The following is a 14,741-nucleotide window of genomic DNA, read 5'->3' as shown; positions in this document are numbered from 1 at the left end:
CGGGGGGGGGGGGGGGGGGGGGAGTTAGGTAAGGGAAGGAAGGGGAAGGTGCAGGGGGGTGAATGGAAAGTTCCCTCTGAGGCCGCTCCGATTTCGCCCCGGAGAGGCCTTGGAGGGAACGGGCAGCACGCGCAGGGCTCGGCGTGTGCAAGGTGCACAAATGTGCACCCCCTTGAGCGCCGACCCTGGATTTTATAAGCTACGCACGTATCTTATAAAAATCCCACGTACTTTTGTTCGCGCCTGGTGCGCGAACAAAAGTACGCACGCACGTAGATTTGTAAAATCTACCCCTTAGTCTCATGCAGGATCTTTATCCTGTTGAACTCTATGCAATCCCAGACATAAAGTGCCACCCCGCCACCAAGATGTTCCTGTTTGTCATTGCGATATAATTTGTACCCTGGTATAGCACTATTCCATTGGTTATCCTCTTTTCACCATGTCTCTATGTCATCATTCACTGCTATACACTCCAATTCTCCCATCTTGCTTCTTAGACTTCTTGCATTAGCATACAAACATTTCAAAGTGTGTTTTTTGTTTGTATTTACATTCTGCTTTTCAGTTGACAGTGATAAATTGGAATCTTTTAGCTCAGATGAGTTTTTAATTATAAGCACTTGGACTACTTTTCTTATTATTGGAACCCCTCTGTTAGGATGCCCTAACTCTAATGCTTCATTATTATCCTTCGAAGATACTTCCCGTCAAACCATGCACTGCTGAGTGACTGTCCACGTTCCCCATTGATTTAGTTTAAAAGCTGCTCTATCTCCTTTTTAAAGGTTAGCGCCAGCAGCCTGGTTCCACCCTGGTTAAGGTGGAGCCCATCCCTTCGGAAAAGAGTCCCCCTTCCCCAAAAGGTTCCCCAGTTCCTTACAAAACTGAATCCCTCTTCCTTGCACTATCGTCTCATCCGCACATTGAGACTCAGGAACTCTGCCTGCCTCTGGGGACCTGCGCGTGGACCAGGGAGCATTTCAGAGAATGCCACCCTGGAGGTTCTGGATTTCAGCTTTCTACGTAAGAGCCTAAATTTGGCACATTTTCCAACTACAAATAAACTTCTGGTTTTTGCCTGCTTTTCTGACTATTTAATACAAAACACACAAACTTCTGGTTTTTGCCTGCCTTTCTGACTACCTATTTAATACAAAACACACTAAATAATATACCCCAATAATTTTACTTCTCCCCAATACTTTTTAGTTTTAAAAATTTCCCTAAGCAGTACTTACTAATTCTTTTCTGCCAGCAGCAAGGTGATCCTCTCCTCTCAGTGCTCCCACTGGATTGTGGGTTACTGAGCTCTTTCCTTGCAATATATCTTGTGCGTCTAAAGGTAAATTAGTACAAAACAATCCCTTTGGAGATTTATACTACAGTTAATTATCCTGAGTGAATCACTGCTGTTCGGTTTATCAAATGTTGGTACCTAATCAAATCAATCACACTACCCTAACACCTTTCCAAGGTGAGTCACTGACCTTTTTCAACCTTTTTACTTAAGTATACACTGCTCCTAGCTTATTTCTACTTTCTGGCTACCTATTTAATACAAAACACACTAAATAATATACCCCAATAGTTTTACTTCTCCCCAATACTTTTTAGTTTTAAAAATTTCCCTAAGCAGTACTTACTGATTCTTTACAGCCACCAGCAAGGTGGTCCTCTCCTCTCAGTGCTCCCACTGAATTGTGATTTTGATATTGTCATTTTCTGATATTGTTAAATAAAGAACATGAAATGTTCCAGTATTTATTCTGTCCCTATTCCAGGACAGTGTATTAAGAGGAGCAAATATGATATAGAACAGTTGACATCCTCTCTGGTTATCAAAGCTAAATAATATTGCTGATTCAGTTGTTGAGTCAGCTGTAAATAGCTGGCAACATACGCTGCTTTAGAAGCAATTGCTTCACTCAAAAGGAAAGAGACTAGAAGTTACCACTATGCCCCTTGGTTTTGTAAAGAATTGACTTTACTCAAACAATGCTTTTGGCGTTGTGAACGCTTATGGTGGAAAGAGAATTTGGAGTTGTATCAAGCTGCATTATCTGAATATAGGTGTACTATGGAGAGACAGAAAAGGGACTATTACTCTCATTGTATTCAGAGTGCCCCTAATCTCTCTCGAGAAATATTTTATATTGTTAGATTATAAATTACCCCTGTTTTAGATAACAACTTAGGATGTTTAGTTGGTAAAAATGAATGTTTGCTAATTTTTTTGGGACAAAGTACAAAGTCTTAGGGAGAAGTTTACTCAATGCCCTTTAACTCTCCCTTCTCCCTACCTCACTAATACCACTGTTATTGAAGGTATCAAACAGGAAGAGTTCAATGAGGTATCTATGGAGCAAGATACTGAGGTTACTGCTAACCTAAAGGATAATTTTTGTCCTGTATCCTATTGTTCCAATATATACTTTAAACTGAGATGTCATTTTTTGACATCCTTGCAAGAAGGTTTAATTCCTACAAAACTAAAGTTTGTCCTGTATTGAAGAAAACTACTTTGGATCCTATGGATTGTATCACCTACCGGCCTATATCAACATTGCCATTTCTTGCTAAGGTGTTGGAAAATATTGTACTCAAACAATTCACAGAATACAGTATATTGACAAGAATAGTTTATTGGATAACTACCAGTTTGACTGTTCATGGTACAGAGACATTATTATCCATTTGTGATATTTTTCACCATGGTTTTGACAGCAGAACAGATATTCTTTATATCTTATTAGTTAGGTCTGCGACATTTGACACACTTGATCACATTTTAGTTTTGCACCATGTTTAAACAAGATGGTCTTGCTTCTATTTTAAATCAATGGTTTCAATTTTTGACCAACCAGTATCAGCAAGTGGCCACAGGCAGATTTAAATATGCACCAATTGCATTTAAAAACAGGACTTCTGCAAGGTAAGGCTTTGTCAGCCATGTTGTTTAACCTGGGTTTGTTTCCTTTGTGTCAGCTCTTCGCCAATCTGGATGCCAACTGTATTCCAATGATATCCACTTTTGTGTCCAAATTCACTCTTCATTAACTGAGTCCTTAGAGAAAGTTTCAAAATGCCTTCATGCCATGAAAAATTGGTTATCTGATAACAGACCTGTGTTAAATATGAACCAGATAAGAGCAAATATCGCTACTTATCCGGTTAACTGGATAATGTAGCGCCACCCTGATCCACCACTGCCCACATACAGAGTCCTCCGCTAAGAGATAGCTGGATAAGTTACTTACGGGCCGATACAGTAAAGTCCGCGGGAGAGCGGACGAACGCCCGCTCTCCCGGCGCACGCACCGGCCCTTCGCTGGTGCGCGCGATTCTCTATTTAAATTAGGTGACGCGGTAGATCCGGGTAAAAGGAGGCGCTAGGGACACTAGCGCGTCCCTAGTGCCTCCTTTTTGACAGGAGCGGCGGCTGTCAGCGGGTTTGACAGCCGACACTCAACTTTGCCGGCGTCGGTTCTCGAGCCCGCTAACAGCCACGGGCTCAGAAACCGGATTCCGGCAAAATTGAGCGTCCGGTTTTCGGCCCGACAGCCGCGGGCCAAATTCAAAATTTATTTTATTTTATTTTTTTAACTTTTTTTACTTTTCGGGACCTCCGACTTAATATCGCTATGATATTAAGTCGGAGGGTGCACAGAAAAGCAGTTTTTACTGCTTTTCTGTGCACTTTCCCGGCGCTGGAAGAAATTAGCGCCGACCTTTGGGTCGGCGCTAATTTCTGAAAGTAAAATGTGCGGCTTGGCTGCACATTTTACTTTCTGTATCCCGTGCGCATACCTAATAGCGCCCTCAACATGCATTTGCATGTTGAGGGCGCTATTAGGTGCCGCGGGTTGGATGCGCGTTTTCCTCCCCTTACTGAATAAGGGAAAACACGCGTCCCAGAGCAGGCTACAGTACAGGCTACAGTACAGTACAGTACGCTCCGATGGAGCGCACTGTACTGTATCAGCCTGTTATTTAGCTGACACTGAAGATAACCAGGTATTTGGCTATCTAGCACTGAACATGCTTTGAATATCAGGCCCTTGGGGTAAACTCTTATGCCATACTTGTTGAGGGTAAAGCAGGATGGGGAGGGCTACAGTCTATAATCGTTATTATATCAGGGTTGAAGTAAGAGCTTATTTTGATATTCAGCTCTATAAATATTGGTGGATGTTTTTACAGTTTGGGATTCATGCATTTCATTAATGCGGAGGAATATGACTGGGTTTTGCATCACATTGATGGATGGTGGACTGCATGGCTTTGTTTGTAATGTGTCTTTTTATGTTTGGGTTTGTATTTTATTAGTATCTTACTGTTTGCATTTATTTATTTGTCTGTTTTAATTATGATGGATGTTATAGTGTAGCTAGGCAGACTATAAATATTTTAAATAAATAAATAAATCTCTGCACAGCCACATACATGCATATGGGGCCATGTGGAGTTGTTTGAAAGTTGTCCTTAATATGTCCAAGTGTCTATCTATGATTAAATCACATAAGATAGAACCCTTATTCTTTATAGAACAGGCATTTATGCAACCTTTGTTAAAATTCTCTTGGGTCTTTTATACTTCTCCGCTGTTGATATAAACAACTTTAGGGTATTCTAATACTTGTGTTTTATTCACCTGAGGTCTACATTTGGTTCCGGAACAAAATCTGTTACACTTTATTTCCAGAAATTAACAAATTCAAGCTGTCCCTCCTGATGCAGCCTTGGTGAATCAAGATCTCGTGTCGGGGGACAGAGTTATATTAAAGTTCTTCCTTTCATTTGTCTACGAGAATAAAAGCTTCTGTTGATGAACAAGAACCTTTTGGTCTTCACCTACATTTAAGACTGACTTTTACACTCTATTTTGCCACCCACATTTCTATTGAGGGTTCACAGCTTCTGCCAGTTTAAACAATGGTGCAGGCAGGGCAGGAACAAGAGGGGATAGCTCCTGGCCCTGTCAGATCCCAGGGGGTGCAAGTAACCATTTGGGAGGTGTTCTGGCGGGATTTCTGGAAAGAAGCGAGGCTTTTTCCTGGTGGCAGGGCTAAGAGGGTCTTTAACTTTAAATAGTACTCAGATCAAGATAAGGGAGAAGAGGGCTCCCACCAAACCCCCTAAACTCGAGGCTGGGGGTTAGTTCTGGGAGCACTGCAATGACATCAGCATTCCAATGCTCCTGGGGGAAGTTAACGACACCTTTGTGGTGTAGTTAACTTTCCATCAAATAATGCAACTTGTTAGGCTTAATGCAAGCCATGTGATTTGATTTACATAGTAATCAGCTGCTTTGCATACACTTGCATTCAAAACAGCTCACTACCATGCTCGTATTGCACCGGGATCAGAACCCTGGAAATATGTAAAAATTGCAATTTCTGCAGGTTATTTTCCTTTTTGGCTGACTTAATGCTGTTTACCATGCATTAACACATTAGAGCAACTTAGTAAATGACCCTCCAAACAAACATTCTTGACTTTATATTATTGGAGAAGAACACCACTGAGAAAAAAATGAGAAGGTTCACGTGGCTACAATATTCTCATTTTCAATGACTGGAATGAGTTACAGCAAACTGCCTCCAGACCAAGTCTTTGAAATGATCATGAATAAAGAATCCAAAAAAAAAAAGAAGAGAGGGCTGGATTAGACTGACCAAGAATCTATCTATGGCTGTAATCAACACAGGGATCTATTTTCAGCCGGATCTAGCCACTTAAGTAGGGAATTAGGTGACTAAATCCCATGGGGATGAGTGGAGAAAGGGAATTATGTCTCTCCCACAACTATATTTAGGAGCTAAAAAAACAGGTTATCTTGGAGGCATTCCCTGGGGAGTGGGGAAGATTTAGCCACCTACCACTGATTTTCAGCAGTGAAGAACAAGCAAGAGTACAGAAAAAATGGCAGACTGCTGCAATGAAACAAGTAACAGACCTTCTGATCAGCCAGACAGACTACCATAACTTCAGATGAAATCTTTTTGTTGCGTCCGTCGGTGCTAGATGGCTTCACCCAATTTGCCTCACCTTATTCACGGCTCCTCCCGCTTACCTAGGAAATATGGCTACCGCCGCATCTACAAGCCGACCTCTCCGGCGTCCCCGAAACGGCTTGGTGCAGCCTCCCGCCATGCTCCTCCCAGGTACCTGCTAGGGTGCGCGTACGTCACACACGTCTTTATTCCAACCTTGGCGCAAACCTCAGGAACGTTCCCCCTTGCTGATGTCACGCCATCCGGGTATATAACCTATTCTAATTTGCTAGCTCACTGAGTTAGCAAGGACTCGAATCCGTTCCTGACTACGCTACTCTGCCACTTCTGTGCTGCTGCTGGAAGCTCTCTCCACCCTTCGGGGTAACTGCTAACCTGGGTACCCGCTCCTCGGGGGCCCTCTGCTTTATTTCAGGTGCCTTACAGGGAACAGGTACTCGCCCTTCTATAACCTGGTGGAATCGCATATCTATAGCAAACACCTAGTGAGTACTCTCACTCTATCTCAACCACAGTACTTCCTTGCTGGGAAACCTGCTTCGGAACCTGCCAAGACCAACGGGGTGAGAAGGGCTCCCTCTGCCGAGGTCCCTGAGACTGCAACTACCAGACTGCCTCACTACTGCCACCTCTGGTGGTACTCTTCAAGCTGTATAATAAAGAACTAACTGTGTTTGTGCATCCTGAGTCAAGCCTAGTACTGGGGATCCTCACGGGGCTCCTCCCCATGGGCGTGGTCATCTGCCACAGCACCCAAGGATCCACCCAAACACCGCTCAACCATAACACTTTTGTAAGACTTTCACTCTGCATAGCAGATGAGACGTTCTACAAATCAAAGTTCATAATTGTGACGGGGGAGGGGAGGGGGAATCTACAAAGAGAGCAAAAGAAAGAACAGACAAAGAGCCCAGGGATAAGAACAAACTCGCAGCAATAAAAATGGACAGAATGGGGAAACAAAGAAGGGAGAATCCGGGCAGTTTTGGGAGATGGAAGGACCAAAAGTCACACACTTCGCCATCTATCAGCCATGCCCCGAGGTTTACAAGAGTGGGATAGGAGAAATAAAGGGGTGACACCCCAGGAAGAGAAAGTGGATGTGTTTGCCATTAGCAGAGAAAGGATGGTAGGAAATAGCTCAGCAGTACAGGAGAACAATCACAAAAGACTGCCAGAGGCATAGAGCCAGCCTGCCTGCCACCGAGGGTCCAGGGAGGTCACCAGAGGGCCACCTTTCAGAGTTACATTGAAGAACTACCAGGTGATCTTGCCACCTTCACATTATCATGCACGAATACATATTGGAATTATCTATATTTACATAAAAGGCTTGTGTCCGTCGGTCGTGTAGCTCACAATGTTGGGTCTGTCTGAGGCCACCAGGCGGTGCCCAGAACAATGGAAAGTGCAATGTGCAAGGACAATATGCTCTGCTTGCAAAAGGATTATTGCAATCCCACAGGTACACATACACACACACACACACACACACATGTAGTCCTCACGATTATCCATAAAGCTAAACACAACCTCACATCCATCGACACCACCATTCAATTCACACCTCACACCTCATCCAGACCCATTAGAAGCACCTATAAAGACACCCTGTTTGCCCCACAAGCAAATTCAACCCTAAGAAAGAGGGCCCTCTCGACAGCAGGACCCCATCAATGGAACACATTACCACCAGACCTCAGGCAAGAGCAGTGTCCATCTTCCTTCAAAAAAAGACTTAAAACTTGGCTATTCAGCCTAGCCTTCCCTGACTCCTAATGCTATTCTTCCCATACTCCAGATTCTAGCCTTTTTAGTCTCCTATTTCTTGCAACCTCTGACTGTTTATTCCCCCTCTCTTTCTACCGTAATTGGCTCACACATTGTTTCCCACCCACCTCTCCAAAGCTTTCCACCGATACATATTTACGAGAAGTTAATTGATATGATAGGATATGTACTGCCTACTATATATTGAGTTAAAATTCTTTTCATATTTTTATGCCTTCTTTGTTATGTTGTTCTTTGTTATATGTAACGCTCCTAAGCGAATTTTGTTGTTATTATGTAAACCGGTGTGATCTGTATTCGTACAGGAACTTCGGTATAGAAAAATTAAAAATAAATAAATAAATAAATGTACACAGGCTCAGACTTGCACATGCAGGCAGACACACAAATTCACACACACACACACACACACATACACAAGCTGTGAATGACCAGACTACCAGAGCAACGCCGGGCACTTTTTGCTAGTAGGAAATAAAGACCCAGCAAGCAAGGCATGGTCGAAACATGCCCTCACTCTCTTCACATATGTCACAGGCGGTGACTTTTCCTTTCATTAGTGATGTTTATGACAGTGAACTGTTGAAAGCTAGTACAAAAGCAGCATGAGCAGCGGCATCACTCAGTGATTTATGGTTGCTCCTAATTTCTATCCTCTTTCTGACCAGCAAGTGCCTACTGGAGCATCCTGATGCTCATTTCTGTCAAAGCATTCTAGCAAAATTAGACTACACCATTTCCTCTTGAATGAACAGCATTCTTACTTTCACCATGCTAACCTGAATGTCACAACGAATCTCCTGTGCTATGATCCAAACTCTGGAGAATACGGTGCATGCTTTGTATTAGAAATCTCCATGTGAGGCTGACACCAGAGCACTCTTCCATGCAGATGAAATGGATAATTCCTGCACCATTGCTTTTTTTTTTATTTTGAAGATAGTGGTACATGGGTTGTTTCTTCCTGTCAACATACGTACATGTACAAAGAAGAAACCAGGAGATGCATCATCATACTATCACTGGAGTTCTAGTTCTAGAGCATAATATACCGGCTATCTCCTGCACTTAGAGTGTATGGATTCACTGGAACAGAATCAGTGAGAAGTTTCTTCAGTTGTGGCAAAGTGACAGGAATGAAGGGAATCTTATATTCAGAAGAACCGATGGACCTAAAAACATGCAACAGCTTGGAAAAAGGGGGAGCTCACTGAAAACCTTCCCAATGGACTGGCTTTATTCACGGTTACAATACTTTACAGTGATCGTTTGTCTCCTGCTCATGTACAAAAATGACAGTAAATGGCACCCTTCCAGACCACGGCTCCCTCGAAGAGCACTGCCTCCAAGCACACTCGTAAGTCTATGAATGGTGAAATGCACAGCGCGCACACAAACTGTTGCTCCAACAAATTTTGGATTGACATCAGCACTGGAAGTATTGTATATTAAAAGGAGACTTCCAGATGGAGTGAAAATGTCTCAACACTGGAAATGTATGTTCTGATGAATTAATTAAAGCTACTGTTCTAGAATCATCTGAAGACAACAGTAAATAAAGAATACCTTAACTAAGAATATCCAGTGTATGGCATAATACAGACTTGATGTTACCCAGGTAGAGAGTCCATCAAGAAAGGTTGAGAGAACACTGTACAAATCTCATCATTGTGTGAGTTTCCTCACTCCGAAGGACATCAAATCTTCACAAGAGTGTACTGTTCTGTTCATAGGTCTCACTCTGCATGTCAAAGTGGCCCCTAACTCCTACACTACTACCTAAACCTCACCTTGATTACTAGGTGGGCCTCCTATAAGAGCATAAATGGCTGCTTACTATGATGCCAATCTAGAGGTGTTCTCTCTCTCTCTCTCCTCTCTGCCCTCCCTCATTTCTCTCCATCTGTCCCTCTTCAGCCTAAAAATGCCCAAAAAAGAATTTGCAAAAAAATTGCAAATTGCATTATGGGCATATCACACAGCTTAACACAATTGAAAAAGATGTAGTTATTTTCAGCATTGATATTGTGCATTATGGCTTCACACTTTGCGAAGCCAGCCCACTTTTTCAGAAATCCCGCCCTGGACTCCTTCCCAATCCCTCCCCTTTAAAAGATTTGCATCACACCATGCATTACAGTACTTATCATGTGTGTTAAGGTGTTTTCACATGCATTAAGGTGATTTTCGCATGCAAAATGCATTAACGCAAGCAAAAATGCCATAACGCGATTTGATAAATGACCCCAATAGATTGTAAGCCCTGTGAAAATAGGGAAATACTTACAGTGCCTGAATGTAATCCACTTTGAAGTGTCAAAAAGCAGAATATAAAATCAAATCTAAAAAAGTATCCCACTACTATTTGTATCTTTCTTATCAATACTATTAAATGTAATGCTGCAGAAATAAATTGTAAAACTTTCCACTTGAAACAAGTATTCTTATTGTGTTGACAAAAAAGGGGTCAATTTTCACAGTTTTTGCATTTGAAGGCTTACTGCTGCAAAACAATGGCCCTTTACTCATTAAAAACAAATGCTTGCTGCTTATCACAATTTAGAAAACCAAAATCGGTCTTACAGGTTCTAAGGTATCAACATTTATTGTCAATCTTGTCAGTCATGGTGATCCCCAGGCTAAATTTCATTCTAAACACCTAAATTATTATTCCCAGTCATAAAAAAGACCCTTTTGAAAAATGCAGATTTATAACCGTACTAATCAATCCCTTCTTGAAATGTCATTCAAAGACATCTATTTGCATTTAAAGAAGAGACCTACATGGTTACGAAAGCTTATATCCAGTATTTTTGGCTAATTCTTATGTTGAGTCGTAAATGAATTCAGAATCTGCTAGAAGTCTCATGACTGGAATGCGATTTTCAGCATTAAGTTATTTGTGGGGCAATTTTGAATAGCCTGAGGTGCTGCAAAGCATGTGTGCACTTTTGTACACATCTACCTTGTAGCTAAATTTCCTACAAGGTACGCACGTACTAAGTGAGCATTCACACTTGCACCTCCTCTTTGTACAGGCAGCTGATCTGGGGGTCAAATAAATCATGCACATTTGAAAGTGCAAATGTGTGTGCACGCTGTTTACTTCCCCAACCTAAACCCTCCCTCCCCCAGGATAGCCCTCTAAGTACACTCACCGTGAAAGCCTGCATGGACCTTTGGCCATTCTGAGGAGCACAGCTTGCTAAGAGAGCAATGAACCCAGCTAAATACCTATCTACTTGGGCAGATTGTTCCGACAATTGTCCTCTGTAGGTTCTATGTAATATTGATCTTGTATGGACAGAAGTGGCAACGGGCTAAATAATTTTATGGAAAGAAGGCATCTCTCACCAAGTGGACCAGAGCAGTTCAGAGCCCCTTGATAAGAAACTGGCGGCACAGCTCTGATTATGTGTGTATGAATCAAAACATGGCATGGCTCCCTGTATCTAGCATTTACAACTCAAACTGGCAAAATACTACTTTTGTTTTTTTTTTTTTTTGCCAGGGTGGGGACGGCTCAAATATTCACTTTTGCATGCTAGTCCTGCTCTGCACCCATTGTTGGGGAAGGGGGACATTGAGTGCTTGGTTACAGAAGTGGAAGAACAAGGTTTCTTTCTGGGTTCTGTCTCATTCTATCATTTTAGCTTAATAACAGACCCCCCCCCCCCCAACTCCACTCCCATATAGAAGAACTGATTGGATGATGCTCATGACTGAGTAGCAGTTTTATTTGCAGGTTGAAACGGGCCAGGGGTTTCCTTACTGCATAGGAGGTTTTTAGACCATTAGCACGAGTAGTGACTTTCTGCCGGGGTCATTCCAGGTCATCAACCTGGAACATTTTTTTAAGTTGCTTCCTTTTCCCCCACTGGGAAAAAGTGAAAGCCGAAGGCCACCACTGGACCCAACCCAGTTCCTTTTTTTAAAAATTAATTTTAAAGAAAATGACCACTAATTAGCTCCATGCATGCTACGCTCTCCCACCTGGCTGCATTGTGAAAATAGATGTTCAGCTGAAAAGTCACTTATCCAGTAGAGGGGAGTAGAGGGGGGAACAGAGAGAGTGCTGGAGACCTGGGAATGGAGGGAGGGGTGCCGATAGGGTGTGAGAGAGCCACTGATGGTGATAGTGGTATGGGAAGGGGAGAGGAAGCTTAAGAGAAACCTGGAAGGAGTAGAAGGGAGGGCAGAAAGAGCTGAAGGGAAGATGAGAGAGAAAAGGGGAAAGCAGGATGCCCCCCTCTTTTTGTACATTCCAAATCTGCCCCTGTGTGCCATGTATGAAATGAATCAAATTTCTTTTACCATTTAAGGTCAGATTTAAAAACAGGGCAATTGTATACCCTGTTTTTGCTTAAGTAGGGCATAGGACAATTTATTAAGCAAAACAGAACTGCCCTATATAAAGCAGGACACTTGCCACCCTGTTTCTGAGGAGGCATAATACCAGAGTGCATCCCACAGCACAGCATGCCTGCCTGCTTTTCGCTGCATTTGGAGGAAGAGGAGACCTTCTTAGGGAAGTCCAGAGGGTATTTCCCTCTCAGCTGGCACCTGACCTGTGGTGAAGTTACTGGAACTGACAGGATGCCATTCCCCTAGAGCCTACTACTTCAGCATCTTAGATAAGATCACAGCGTCACTCCCAAGGCAGGGCTAGGTGATCTTAGCAGGGTGGGCTTGCCTGGAAATAAGGAGTCTAAGCTGCAGGTCTCCCTGATTTTAGCAGGGGACAGAATCCTGATCCTAAAGACATGTACATGCCCAGCATACAGCTTGAGGACATGTGGCTGCTAAATGCACACATGAACACGTACCACGTTGTTAACTGATGTCATGAGGTATATGTGCCTTAGTGACGTGTCTTTTATACATGGACATTTTAAAAAATGAAATGTAGGTATGCATGGTTTAATCACATCCCTTAAATACCCCTCACCCACAGAAAGCTTCTTTTCTACATAGTCAAAAATAAATCATTATTAAATGCATGCTTTCTCTTTCTGATAACTAAAAATCCATTTAGCTGGATATGATTGATTTAGTCAGGTTAGCTCCATTTTTACCTACAGAAAAGGCACCTAGGCTCTGGACAAATTGCCCTTTTATATCCTATATATATATTGCTGGCTACTTTAGATTAGGTTGTTCTAGCCCTCCTATACAGCAGCAGTACTGGGAACACATTTTATCTAACTCGGGCAACATCCCCTATTCAATGTGTGCCTCTTCATAGCTCATCTTCCTTAGCCGTTGTCACAGTTCTGACTCTAAGAAACTCTGGTGCTGCTGTACTGATCATCATCAGAAACCCAGATAAACGTCCCACTGAGGCATGTCATCTGCCCATGATTCATTATTTACATGCAGACTCAAGAAAAGAAAGTTTTAAAAACAGGAGGCAGTGCTAGAAAGAAAGACTCGTGCTTTTTTATTACAAAATATGTAAAAATATAAAAATCATTTGGATTAAAAAAAAAAGGTAGACATAGGACTTAGGCACAAAGAGGTGGCAACTGAGCAGGGATGGCAAACTCCAAGTCTTCCGATGCAAGCAGGTCAGGTTTTCATTATTTCCACGATGAATATTCATGAGGGTGTATCCCTGTATATTTGCTTCAAGAACCTGGTCGATTAACATAATTTGGCTAGCCTGAAAACCAGACCCGTCTGTTGCACTCGAGAACCAGAGTTTGCCATCCTTGCAAAAAAAGTAAAAAACAAAAGCAAAAAAAAACCAGGCAAGCTAGCATTTTGACGGTTCCAGCGATTGCTGCTTTAAAAAGGGGTCATGCCCAGGAACCTGTTAGCTGTCAAGGAATGCCCTGATCCCTGCATGCAGGAGAGATGTTCCCAATAGTTGTTAGCAGACAGAGAATGCCCGGCTGTGGGCTCTTTTAAAATAAAGAGTTTCGGCGATCAGTAAGCAGTTGGTCGGATGAGAAAGCGAGAGCTCCGATTAATGGAGGCCTGATTTAGAAGGGAGCACTTTTATTTATAACCTGTTGTTAGCTTGCAGGAAACGCTTATTGTTTTCTTCTGGTGCTCCTTTACAAAGAAAGGGCCTTTATTCATAGCACAATCGTTGCTGGCAGGTCATATCCTGCTGTGGATTCTAGATATTAATAGTGGAACCGCCACCTCCTGTAGGGATCCAATGCCTCCTCCCAGTGAAATTATCTGCATGGCGCCTGGATCTTACCTTGTTTTCCTCTCCCTCCAAGCCTCGGAGCTGCTCCTCAGCTATTTTTGCGCGGCTGCTGCTGCTTCTCTCTGGCTCTCATGGCTGATGCCGGCTCCTCTCGCACCATCCATGTGGATAAATTAAAAAAAAAAAACCTGCACGGGGAGGGAGCCACAGCGGCGCCCGTGCAACAGCTGCTCGCACACTGAGGCTGCCTCACTGCAGACGAAGCCCGCGGACTCTCGCCCGAGTCCCAGCAGCGCCGTATTGCTCAGAATAGACGAGCACCCGGCCAGCGGGAGGGCAAGGGGGGCGGCACGGGAGGAGGAGGAAAGAAGAGTCTGCGCTTTTTAAGGGAGCATTTTACGAACTGCCCCCCCCCCCGAGGCTGCACCAATTTTCAAAGGGAAAGTGCACAGGTAGTTCCGTTTTGAAAATTGCCACGGGTGTAAAAGCACACGCAGGCATCTGCCCCCCGCTTTTCCCTTCCGACGCATTTTCCATGGAAAATAACGCAACTAGATTTGAAAATGCAATCGTTTTTTTTTTTCCTCCCTGACCTAAACACTTCCCTAAGAAGGTCTCTTCCTCCAAAATGCAGCGAAAAGTAGGCAGGCATGCTGTGCTGTGGGATCCTGCCCATCCTTTTCGCCGCGGTTCAGGATGGACTCTTTTACCCGGGTAAATGGCTTTTGAAAATTGCCCTCCCAAACTCCTAATTAGGAAGCTGATTCTACTTC

The 14,741-nt window shown here is 43.1% G+C and overlaps 1 protein-coding gene across 6 annotated transcripts in view; it reads right to left on the bottom strand.

Moving 5' to 3' along the window:
- Positions 1–14,303, bottom strand: part of DOK4 (docking protein 4) — a 186,884-nt gene extending 172,581 nt beyond the window's left edge. For all 6 annotated transcript variants that reach the window (XR_003857752.1, XR_003857753.1, XM_029608929.1 and 3 more), the window contains exon 1: positions 14,020–14,303. The gene's annotated coding sequence lies outside the window, so the exon portion shown is untranslated. The remainder of the gene's footprint in view (positions 1–14,019) is intronic.
- Between the last annotated feature and the right edge of the window lie 438 nt (positions 14,304–14,741).

This window comes from Rhinatrema bivittatum, chromosome 7 (genome assembly GCF_901001135.1).
Source record: "Rhinatrema bivittatum chromosome 7, aRhiBiv1.1, whole genome shotgun sequence".
Lineage (NCBI taxonomy): Eukaryota > Metazoa > Chordata > Amphibia > Gymnophiona > Rhinatrematidae > Rhinatrema > Rhinatrema bivittatum.
The sequence above is the reverse complement of the archived record's forward strand: the minus strand, read 5'-3'. Positions and strand labels throughout refer to the sequence as shown.